Consider the following 12,875-nt stretch of genomic DNA (forward strand, 5'->3'; position numbering starts at 1 on the left):
ATATATCCTGCGCCGGTCTCATCCAGTTTTTATTTACCTTTCTTAAGTCGTCAGTCCATCTTGTAGGCGGTCGACCGACGCTTCTCTTGTCTTCTCTTGGCCTCCATTCCAATAACCTCTTCGTCCATCGCCCATCTGTCATTTTGGCTATGTGTCCTGCCCATCTCCACTTCAACCTGGCTATCCTCTCGATGACATCAGTCACCTTTGTTCTTCTCCTGATTTCTTCGTTTCTGATTTTGTCTCGCAGAGTTATTCCTAACATTGACCGCTCCATTCTTCTCTGCGTGACTCTTAGTTTGGTAGCCGAGGCTTTTGTTAAGGTGGGTGTTTCTGATCCGTACGTCAAGACTTGGAGGACGCACTGATCAAATACCTTTCTCTTTAGGCATGTGGGCAACTTACTTTTAAAAGTTTCTCTCAGTTTTCCAAATGCTGCCCACCCAAGACCTATTCTTCTCTTCAGTTCATGAGTCGGTTATCCCTGCCAATCGTAATTTCATGTTCTAGGTATTTATATCTATCTACGAGTTCTATTTCCTTCCCAACAATACTGATGTTCTGGTTGGGTACCAAATTTTTCATTATTTTTGTTTTCGAGATGTTTATATTTAAACCTACATTTTCTATAGCCACAACGATTTCTTGTACCATCTCTCTTGCCATACCTAGATCCTCAGCTACTATGACTATATCATCGGCGAAGCGTAAGTTGTTTAGGTATTCTCCATCTATTTTTATTCCCTTTGTCACCCAATCCAAACTCATAAAAGCATGTTCTAAGACCGTATTAAAAAGTTTAGGTGACATTGGGTCTCCTTGTCTAACCCCCCGTTCTATTTTTATGCGATTACTGTTAGTATGTAATTTGACAGTGGTTGTTGCCTGTAAGTATATTTTGTGTAATAATTTTGTATGCCTATGATCTAGCCTGCATTCTTTAAGCGCCTGTAATATTTTTCTGAGCTCAACTGTGTCAAAGGATTTATGAAAATCGATAAAAACTAGAACTAGAGGTTTATTGTATTCCACTATTTTCTCTATTAGGGTTTTTATACTTTGTAGATGGTCATTTGTTCCGTAACTTTTTCGGAATCCTGCCTGTTCTCTTGGTTGATAAGTCTCTAACTTTCTTTCCATTCTCTTAACTATTATTCGCGTAAATAACTTATATAAATGGCTGAGGAGGCTAATCGGTCTGTAATTCTCTAAATTGGCTTTGTCTCCTGCTTTGTGTAATAGAATCATAGTAGCGTTGTTCCAGTCTGTTGGAATATTGGCGTTAAGAAGGCAGGTATCGAAAAGTAGTATAGTTCATTCGATTACATGAAATCAATCCCAACTCAGGAATATCAAGTAAAGTCATCCCAGGAACGCAACTCATAAATATTGGCGATATCATTTTAAAGTCTTCTACTTTAAATTGTATAATATACGTCTGAATTGCCAATATAAATGAGTGAGATTAAATAAATTATTACATGAATTTTTTTACTTAGCAACAACATTTTTGTTTATTTCAGTAGTATTTTGTATTTTGATAACGAACCCGATTTCGGCTTCGAAACGTTAATAAAATCATTTTTTTGGTCAAATTGTGGCTTATTTCCCATAGAAAATAGTTAATTATAAAAATTCCACAAGAAAATAACTTCAGTCTTTAAAATGTTGTTCTGAAGCTATTTCCTTGTGGCATTTTTATGACTAACTATTTAGATGGGAAATAAGCCACAATTAAATATTTTTTCAATTTAATTGTGACTTATTTTCCATCTAAATAGATGTTTAAAAAATATGAAATAGGTAGGTATTTTTTGGTGTATTTCTGGAGATATTAGACCGTTTCTATAATTTACCTATGGTATCAAGATAAATTGTTATTTCGAAAAAAGTCTCGAATAAAAGCTGTTTTCTTTTACATAAGGAATACAAATCTGAAATAAAAACTGGGGGTTTCTATTTAAAATTTCAAAGTTACCTCCCACCCCACCTCTAGGGGGTGGAGCGGGGGGTCGGGTTTAGTGTCATTCGATAAATTTTTGAAAATTATTGAACACGTATTTTTCAGTTTTTCGATACGATGTTTATTTCGAGAAATATTCGACCGTTCCGCTACTTTTGGGACACCCTATATAAAAACCTCCAAAATGTTTCTCTCTTTATTTGTTGCTTAGAAAATTGCAAAATAAGTCAGAGATTTCGGTTTTTTATAAGCGTTAAGAACTGTTAGTTTTAAACAGGAAGTTCGAGTCTTCTTATTACACGGAATATATGAAACTTAAATTATACTCAAAATTTCAGACATCTATTAAATAGTTTAAAAGTTATTTAATTTGTTTATCTCAAATTAATTTTTTTTTTTGCAACAATACGTCAGAAATTGATGAAGTTACAGTAATCTCACGGATAGTGTATGAAAGAAGAAGATTTATTCTATCAACATTATTTGGGAAGGGGAAAGAAGATGTTAGCCTGTATCTCCGGCTCTTGTTTATGGATTTCGACGTTCGTTTTTTTAATTTGTGGTATGTACTTTTTGAGTATATTACGAATATACATTATTTGAATAAATAAATTGTTAAATAGACTGCGCGTCAGAGAAAACGGACACCTCAAAAAATGGGTCATTTTTTATTTCTCGTATCACCTAAACCTATTGTCCTATTGAAGTAATTTTTTTAATATGTTATTGCATTATTATTTTACAATAATGCTGTAATACTGTAATATTGTTAGTAAACAGGTAAATCTTCATTGTAGACCGGGTGTATGAATCAAACTGTGTTTTTTCTCAAAGTTCACAACCCCCTGTGGAATATTCTAGCATTTATAAAATACTGAAATTAAAACTCGACTATAGCCCCAGGTTTTCTTAACATTCTGTTTTTTGATTAATTCGCTTATGTTGGATAATACAAAAGTTAGGTACTTTAACAACTAGCCATGTTCTTCATCAGTAGAGGGTGTTTCTAAATAAGTGCGACAAACTTTAAGGGTTTTTTTTTTAATTCTACATTAAAAAATAATGACAGTTTGTTCTATAATCGTATATCTGCAAATGCTTCGTTTCCAAGATACAAGAAGTTGATTTTTTTCTTACAAACTGACGATATATTTATTGCTTTAAAACCGGTTGAGATATGCAAATGAAATTTGATTTGTTTTAGAACGTAAATATTGCACATTTTTTGACATAGAATCAAGAATTTTATATTCACCATTGGCGTGCATACGGGTAATATGATCGGTCATATTACCCTTATGCGCGCCAATAGTGAATATAAAATTCTTAATTTCATGTCAAAAAATGCGCAATAACTATCTCTTAAAACCTACCAAATTTCATTTGCATATCTCAACCGGTTTTAAAGCAATAAATAAATCGTCAGTTTTTAAGAAAACATTCAACATCCCGTGTCTCGGAAACGAAGCTTTTGCGGACATATTATGTTTATAAAAGCAAACGGACATTATTTTTTTATGCAGAATTACCCCTTAAAGTTTGTAGCACTTATTTAGAAACACCCTGTACTGATGAAGAACATGGATAGTTGTTAAAGTACCTAACTTTTGTATACTATCCAACATAAACGAATGAATCAAAAAACAGAATGTTAAGAAAACCTGGGGCTATAGTTGAGTTATTTTACAATATAAAGTTATGTTACATTATATTTTATAGTTTCAGTATTTTATAATTGCTAGAATATTCCACATGGTGTTGCGAAGTTTTGAGAAAAAGCACAGTTTGATTTGAACATCCGGTATACAATGAAAATTTATTTGCTTAGCAAAAATATTAATATAGCGATATTGTTAAATAATAAGGCTATAACCTATTAAAAATACTTAAATCGGACAGCAGGTTTAGGAGATACGAGACATCAAAAATGACACCGCTTTTTGGAGTGCCCGTTTTCTCTGACACGCAGTGTAAAAAATTTAATTTGTTTAAACAATTTTTTAGTAATATTTGAGTTAATTTTAATTGAAAATTATAAATATTTATGACGAATATACAGATCGTCAATAAAATTAGTAAATAATTATATAGATTTTAGGTAAAACAAAACCAATTATTCTATTCAATTGCTTCTAAAAATAGTATTAGTTTATGTAGTGCTTGGGAAATAAAAAAAGTCTCAAATAAACTAGGATGTATTTCTTATTTTTAACATGCTATTAGATGAACAAAAAACTGAAGTTACAAAATAACTTGCAGAAAACAAGAGTTAAATGAAATTTATTGTGGTTGGAAATTCAGCAAAAAACATTTAGTACCGATCCGATCAGCAAATCTTTTATCAGATATTTTATTTAAATGAACTACCCGATCTTGAAAAACTGGCAGCAAAAGATTGACCTGTTAGTACATAGAAATAAATATTTTATTGACCTCACTCTCGACCAAAACCCCTGTTTCTTGCATTGGGTTCGGTAGACTTTATTAAATTTGGGTTATTCAATATAAAACATGGGTTACTCAAGAGAGTACTCACCTTTCAAAAGGAAAAAATAGGATTTGTCTTAACCTTAGACAATCTTTTAGCAACATAATTAAAACCAGAAGCTGGTAGGTCAGTCAGATGGTTTGAACTTCTTGATTCTTTTACTTTTATCTAGTAAGTTTATTATTCACTCGTTCTAGATAGGATACACCAAACTTTTGGATGACTTCTTGAATACTCGGAACATTAAGATCCCCATAAATTATACTGTTGGATAAATACCATGGTGTATCTCATTCTTATACTTTTAGTTGTCTATATTGGAGTTGCTGGTCGTGCCCTAGAGTTGGATACCATTAAGTCCAAATCGGTGGTAGTTAGTGATATTTTTATATAGGTGGTGTTGATTTTCGTGCTTCAGTTGTGTTTTTCCATCTATGAGCCAATAATATTTCAGTTTAAGACCTAATTGTTTCCATTTAGCGAATATGTGCTTTTGCCCTATAAATCTGCTGTCCAATGCATACTTTATTTAGCGTGGTCGTACTGATGAAGCTAAATTCCATTAAGTGTGATTGGTTTAAACTTATCTCCTTTCATAGTAAAGATTACATGAACAGATTTACTTGTGTAAGTATAGAAAACAAACGTTTTCAGTGTTTTATTGTTAGATCTACTTGCATCTGCTCTCATGGTCCAAATGTGTAACCAGTATTGTATTTTGTCAAGAGCGATTTCTAAGAAGGTTCAGGCCTAGTATGCCATACCAACAGTGTCATCAACAAAGGTTGCAAATGGAATTTTTTGGTTGCAGGTAGATCGGCAATAAATAGCAAGTACCTTCATGGTTGGCCCCAGTATTTTCCCTTGTGGTAGTCCTTTAGAGATAGGAAACATTTCGGAAAGGGTTGCATTTATATTGAGTTGGAAATTTTGCAAACCCAGATAAGGTTTGATCATTTCACGACATGATCAAGAGTAAAATCTAACAAAAAATAATAAAGACACCTTTTATCAATTTGCTTTATTGGGGAAGGTATACATCTTTGGTACAAATATCGTTGCAGTATAAGGTTCCATATTACGTTGTATCGGATTAAATTACATATTACATCCTGTAGCTATATTAATATTGATCCCTTCTAAATATAAACATTTACTATTTGCCAGTTCAGAGTATGTTACCACTCAATTAATACAAGTTTTAGTAGTCCAATATGGTAATCAAAATTTCGTTTGCAAGATTCTAAATCAATTTAGTGGTTTGCATTTAGTTTATTCCGAAACGAGTTACATTGTTTAAGAAGAATAGCTGGTCAACGCAATAAATAAATTTGTTTGTTTCTAAATGAGACAGTCACCAGATGTCACCACCATTTCTGTCAGGGTTGCAATGTCACGCGTAACTACGATAAATCCAAAATGCATAAACACCAACTTTGATACCAACACACCATAACACACCATTACGTATCAACTCGCATATATATTAAGAAAAATCAATATATGGAAGAATATATATTTAGAAATTGAATTAATGATGTCGTGGATACATTAAACATAATAGCATGACATCATTAATTCAATATCTAAATATATTCTTCCATATATATTTATGTTTCTTAATATGTATGCGAGTTTGTGTGTTATGAATAGGATCGTAATGTATTCATTGCGTTGACCAATTATTATTTTTTAAAAAATGGTAGTAATCAAAAAATTCCATAAGAATATTATTTGTGCAATGGAGACTCATGTGTGAAAGTTTATTTCATTCAATTAAACTATTTTTAATCAAAGTTACGCCTGGAATTCATTTAAAAAATGTTGATCGTAACATTTTAAAATCTTATACTCAAAAATAAAATAATATTTTATAATAAGAAATAAGCTTAAGCTTTATAAAAATGTAACAATTATTTAATAATAAATTAATAACCGGTAATATTTTCACGATAACACCAATCGCTACTCAATAGTTAACCAAATACTGGACTGCACATAGTTTTTAAAGTGTAAGCAGCTTATGATTCCACTGACAGAGATAACTTATAAAAGCTATAATGTACACAATTATTGAAGATAACCCTATGTGACATATACAGGGTGGGCCAAAGAAAAGAGTCCACCTCGATATTTGGCAGTAGTTATTAGATTTTAAGGAAATGCCGAAACAGGTCAATTTTTATTTTTAAATTACAACTTTTTGATACATATTTCATACTAGTGACGTCATCCATCTGGGCGTGATGAGGTAATCGATGATTTTTTTTTTAAATGGGAGTCGGGGTCGTGTGGTAGCTTATTTGAAAGGGTGTTCAATTCTCTATTCAGTAATATAAACATTAATATCGTTATTTATACAGGGTGGCCAAACAATAATTTTCGAATTAAATTAATTGACGCAAAAAGAAGAATGTATGTAATTTTTTTAAATCAAAATACATTCTGTTGCTGTCAGAAAATAGAAAAAAATATTTATTTGCCAAACAAACATTTCTTTTGGCTTAAATTAAATGTTCAAACTACCAAGAGGTATGTGGGACACTATTCGTGATTTAATTTAAGCGACAAGAAATATTGTTTATTTGTGAAATAAACATTTTTTTTTCTATTTTCTGACAGCAGTATAATGTATTTTGGGTTAAATAAATTACATACATTTTTTTTGCGTCAATTAATTTATTTCAAAAATTATTGTTTGGTCACTCTGTAAAAATAATGATTTTAATGTTTATATTACTGCATAGAGAATTGAACTCCTTCTCAATTAAGCTACCACACGACCCCTATTCCCTTTTAAAAAATCATCGATTACGGCATCACGCTCAGATGGATGACGTCACTAGTATGAAGTATATGCAAAAAAATTGCAATATAAAAATAAAAATCGACCTGTTTCGGCATTTCCTTAAAATCTAATAACTACATACTGCCAAACATCGAGGTTGACTCTTTTTTTGGCCCACCCTGTATATTGAATAAATAGACTAAATAGTGATTAACTAATGAAAAAAGTAAACATTTATGCAAATTTACTAACAGCATCTGCAAGAGAAAACCGCAGTCTGTACCAATATTTTTAAGTAACTAAAACTAAGAATGTATCTCATGACGAAACATAGCAGACACTGAGGGAATATTTTATTGTAAGAAACATCAAATTATTACTTTTGCTGACAATAGTGTACTAACTACAAGATTAAAATAGATCTGAAAAATATTTTGAAAAATATAATCAGTAAAGAAGCAATGTGGAATGTTATAAATGAAGGTAAGATTGAATATTTTGAAATCAAAGCAGAAGGATCAATACACTTGTTTACTATACAGTAAAAACTAAGGTTCACAAGGATATGGGAATAGAAAAATAGAATTTAGAACAAATGAAAGCCATAGGATGGCTACGTAAAATAATGGCATCCAAGCTAATGTCTAAAATATTACGATAATCATCTACAGAATAATAGTCACTAATAATGATTCAATAAAATTGTGTTTTGACTAGGAAAGTTTTGGGGTAGTTCTGATTTATTTCATGGTATATAGATTTTGAGCTGCTGAATCCGAATATGAGGTTTGCGGACAAAATTTCGTGACGGAACATTGAAAAAATCGCGAAAAAAGCGAAAAATTTCTGCTTTTTCTCGCTTTTTTGCTTAAATCTCGAAAACTATTAACTTTTAGTAAATGATCTGTTAACATAAATTAAAGTACATAAAATTCTCTACAAATATCAATATTAACTTTTTTTTTTCAGACGAACCGTTCGGTCCAAAGTGCAAGTTGAAAATTGCGAATTTTGAATGGTCTCTGCAAAACCCACTTTATTTTTTATTAGAATGCTGTCATTTGATAAATTTCTCCTAGTTTCTTATAAATACATAATACATTTCTACTACTTATAAATAAATAAGAATTATTTCCAATAATTCTTCTTTTTTTATTGACAGATTAACATTAATTAAGCTGTTAATAACGTGAGATCGTAAAAATTACAATGATGTAAAAATGATTAACGCTTACTTGAAGAAAGTTGAGGAGGATAGGGAGCAAGTTCAAAGACGTTCTACTGCACTATCTTTTAATTTCAAAACTCAATGTTATATGTGTGGTCTCGTCATAACACTTGAGTTTATAGAACAGCAAAGTAAAAAGACAACCAACCACAATTATGGTGTATCAGGTTCGAGTTTTAAAATTTAAAGAAACTGTTATAAAACGAACAAAAGAACGTGATGATCAGTATGGCAAAGCCATAATCAAACGCCTTTTGCCTGTCTCAGACTAAGTAGCCTCTGATTGCCGGTATCATAGTTTATGCATGAGAAAACTGTACAATCGCCCAGTCACTCAAAAAAAGATTAAAAAATTGGGTCCATTTGCCGATGATGTTGAAAGAGCAATGCAAGATGTTTACAATTATTTAGAGAATAGGGATGAGGAGTGCCAATTTTTGCTCGATGAATTGATCGACCAAATCAAGGGTAAATATCGTCCTGACAAAAAGACAGCCAAAGCTCATCTACTCAAAAAATACGGAAGCGATATAATTATAACCATGTCCCGAAACAAGAAGTCGGTCGTTTGTTTCAAAGACACAGGTTACAAAATCTTGAACGACGCTTGGTACCAACAAGCGTTAAAAAATGAAAAAGAGGAAAGACTACGGATTGTTTCAGACGGCTGCTGCCATTATTGTTGAGGATGTCCGGAGCCAGGTTTATGAGACACAGGAATACCCCCACCGGATAAGTTTTTAGAAATAAATGAAGAACTAATTCCTGAAACACTACGTACATTTATGATGGAAAAAGTTGTACTTCATAAAAAACGTGGGGAGTATGATAACTGGAAGAAGTAAAGTAACGCGCTTGCTCATAGTCTTGTAGCGGCGGTAAGGCCCAGATCATTCGTCTCACCAATCCTTGTAGGGTTGGCCGTGTTGCTCTACAAAAAGTACGGTCAAGAAAATTGGTTGATGTAGTTTCCTCTTTGGGGTTTTTTTCATCCTATAAAGAAGCTATTGGTCTGAAAAAATCAGCAATCGCAGGCGATCCGCAGAAAATTGACCAGCCGTGCTTTACACAGCAGGTGTACGATAACGCTGATTTTAAAGTACATAAAATCGACGGATACAACACTTTTCACGTCATGGGTGGAATTTCTTGTATTGCAACAAAACATGCAGTAGCACCTAACCAATCCATTCCTCGGTTAAAAACGAAAAACGAAACTCACGCCTGAGATTTTTGCAAGTCAGGGAGCTGTTCAACTAATTCATTTTGAAAGGACAAAACTTCAAGGTTTATCAGAAATCAAGATAATAGATCCGAAGGGAATGTTCACACCAACTGAAACTGTGACTCCATCTGTGGCTGATCTTCTGTGGCTCTATGGGAAAAGTAGAGATATTCCCGGCCTCTTAGGATGGAATGGAATCATGGAAGCTGTCACAAGAAACATTCCACATGAACTAACATTTATTGTTTACCAGCTATTTATCAACGTTCCTCCAAGTGATTATGATACAAAATTTACAGAATTGTTGAACGGAGTCGAGAAAACTAAATCCTTGAAGCAAGTTACATGTCTGGTGACATTTGACCAACCCCTCTACCTCAAGGCAAGAGACATCCTTGCTAGTCGTCCCGATGATCCTGATCTGTCAAATGTTGTTATAAGGCTCGGTGGATTTCACTATTGATGTCCTTCATGGGGGTAATTGGTTACATTATGCAAGGTGGTGGATTGGCTGAACTTTTCAATACCATATATGCAGCAAAATCAACCGAAAAAATTATGTCTGGTCACGCTTACACAAGGGCAGTACGAGCTCATATGTTGGCTCAGAGAACTCTGGCCAAAATAGTGATTAAGTCAATGGCCCTATCATCAACAATGGTGGATCAATTAGAGGAGATCTTGTTCAACTTATACAAAACAGTGATTCTTTCTAATGATGTAAAAAATATTGTAAAATATGTGCCAGAAGAATTTAAATCCAAGCTTCAACTGTTGGCAGAACGTGGCCCCTGTCTGGCCTGTTGTGATACTGAATTTGTACAATTTCGACTGTTTTTTCTTTTTAATTACTTATGCAGAAAACTAGCAGAAATGTATCAAATGACAGCATTCTAATAAAAAATAAAGTTTTGGAATGTAAAAAGTGGGATTTACAGAGATCGTTGAAAATTAGCAATTTTCAACTAGCACTTTAGACCGAACGGTTCATCTGAAAAACAAGTAAATACTGATATTTGTAGAGAATTTTATGTACTTTTATTTCTGTTAACACACTGTTTACTAAAAGTTAACAGTTTTCGAGATTTAAGCAAAAAAGCGGGAAAAAGAAGGAATTTATCGCTTTTTTCGTGATTTTTTCAATGTTCCGTCACGAAATTTTGTCCGCAAACCTCAGATTCGGATTCAGCAGCCCAAAATCCATATATAATGAAAGAAATCGGAACTACCCCAAAACTTTCCCACTAGGGGGCTCGTAGAGTACAAATTCACTGAATCATAATACGTAATGTCTAACAATAAAACCTGGGTGTTGAGTCAGAACTACATACCAAATTGCCACATAGGATATGTTGTGGAATCAAAAATAACAAGTCTTCCTAGATAAACAGAAAACAAGAAAATATGACGAGAAGGTAAGGTGAGAAGACTGAAAAAGAAAATTATTTTACACGACTTTAGAGTCATAAAATAAAACAAACTTAGATGTGGTCATTGAAGGAAAAATAAAAATGTTTTATAAGATTGTTATTACAGTACATATTTAGATATTGTGTCGGTTGATGTTACTTCTCTATTTCTGATACACAATTATACGGTTATATGGTTAATAACACAGTTTTAAAGATATTCTTGACATATATGTATTGTTTCCTTAAATTTTGTTGTTTTTTTACGCCTTTCTCTTGGGCAGCCTACTCCTTTTTTATCTTCCATCGGCTTCTATTATAGAGTTAACACTGATCATCCCACTGGAGATAAAGAAGATAAGAAGAAAGGCATTCTTTCTTCTTATATCTTTTATCTCCTAGAATATTATTCTATGAGAAATTAGAAATAACATACAGGTAAAGTTATATGAACGCCATAAAAACTATGTTATGAGGTTTCAATGCTAAGGTTAGTCAAGAGATAATATCTCTTTCTCCTGTTGTTTCCCCATTATTGACGATCGGGATTTCTCCTAACAAATTTTCTCCATTGGTCTTAATTCAGATCTGTTCTAACAGTTTAGCAGAATAAATGGCCTTCTGAATTCTGAGTTTGATCAGACCATCTGGTTTTTAACTGTAGTGTTCAGGATTTGCGCAAGTTTACCTTTCCCCTTTACAAAGCCCACCTGTTTCTGCGATATTTGATAATATAGGTAAGTTATTAATCTGTTTTTCTGTTATGAAACAAGATTTTACTGGCATGTGTTAGTAATGACAATTTACACTGTAGTGGAACATAAATTGAAATACTCCAATCAGATAGCTATTTTTCCGAATACCAAACGCGACACAGATTGATGATAATGGATGGCTGTCTATCTTTTAAATAGTGGCAGGCAAGATCTTCATAAGGTAAGTAACACAAAATTGTCTCACTAAGAAAATACAGGGTAAAACAGTCAAAGCCATAGTAGGTCTGCTAACAGGGCACTGTAAGCGTAAGCTGAATAGAATCGGTGAAATGTAAAAAGATAACATTCCAAAAACTTAACTTTTGGGAAATTAAATTAAACGTTTTATCTCTTTAACTATTTTTAACAGCATAAAACTCTTCATTACTTTTTTGTGGTATGGGGTAAGAAGAAGATATTTATGTAACAATTAGGTTTTATATGTACACATTTATTGAGTAATTACTATTTTACTTACTGGAATGTTATCCTTTTAGAAGTCAACAAAAAAAATCAACGTTATTTTGTTACTAAAAACTTATTTATTTACAAAAATACCAAGTTTTTTGTAAAAGGTCCACAATACAAAACAATTGTATTTTGACCCTAATTTGGGTATTTTAATATATACCTTTTACAAAAAACTTGGTATTTTTGTGATTTATGGTATACAGCCAGCTACAGGAAGTTTATTTTCCTCGTGGATTTTATTTATTTACATCTAAATGCTGTTACACAGTCTATTCATCGTCACTTAAATCACTAATAATATTTTCATCATTCCCCTCCATAGGAATCGATTGGTCCCAACTTAGGATCTGTTCTTAGAAAGGTTAATGTTCTTCTGGTATGTAATGCATAATCTTTCTGATATCGACGAGTTTGTTAGCTTTCACTGGCAACATTGAGTGATAGGCTTGATCTATGGGAAGCTCCACTCTTCCTCCTTTATTCAACTTGAAGTTTCCAACCACGAAAGAATCAATAAATGGACGAGCGCCGACATATTCATATTTCTC

Source organism: Diabrotica virgifera, chromosome 3 (genome assembly GCF_917563875.1).
Source record: "Diabrotica virgifera virgifera chromosome 3, PGI_DIABVI_V3a".
Classification (NCBI taxonomy): Eukaryota; Metazoa; Arthropoda; class Insecta; order Coleoptera; family Chrysomelidae; genus Diabrotica; species Diabrotica virgifera.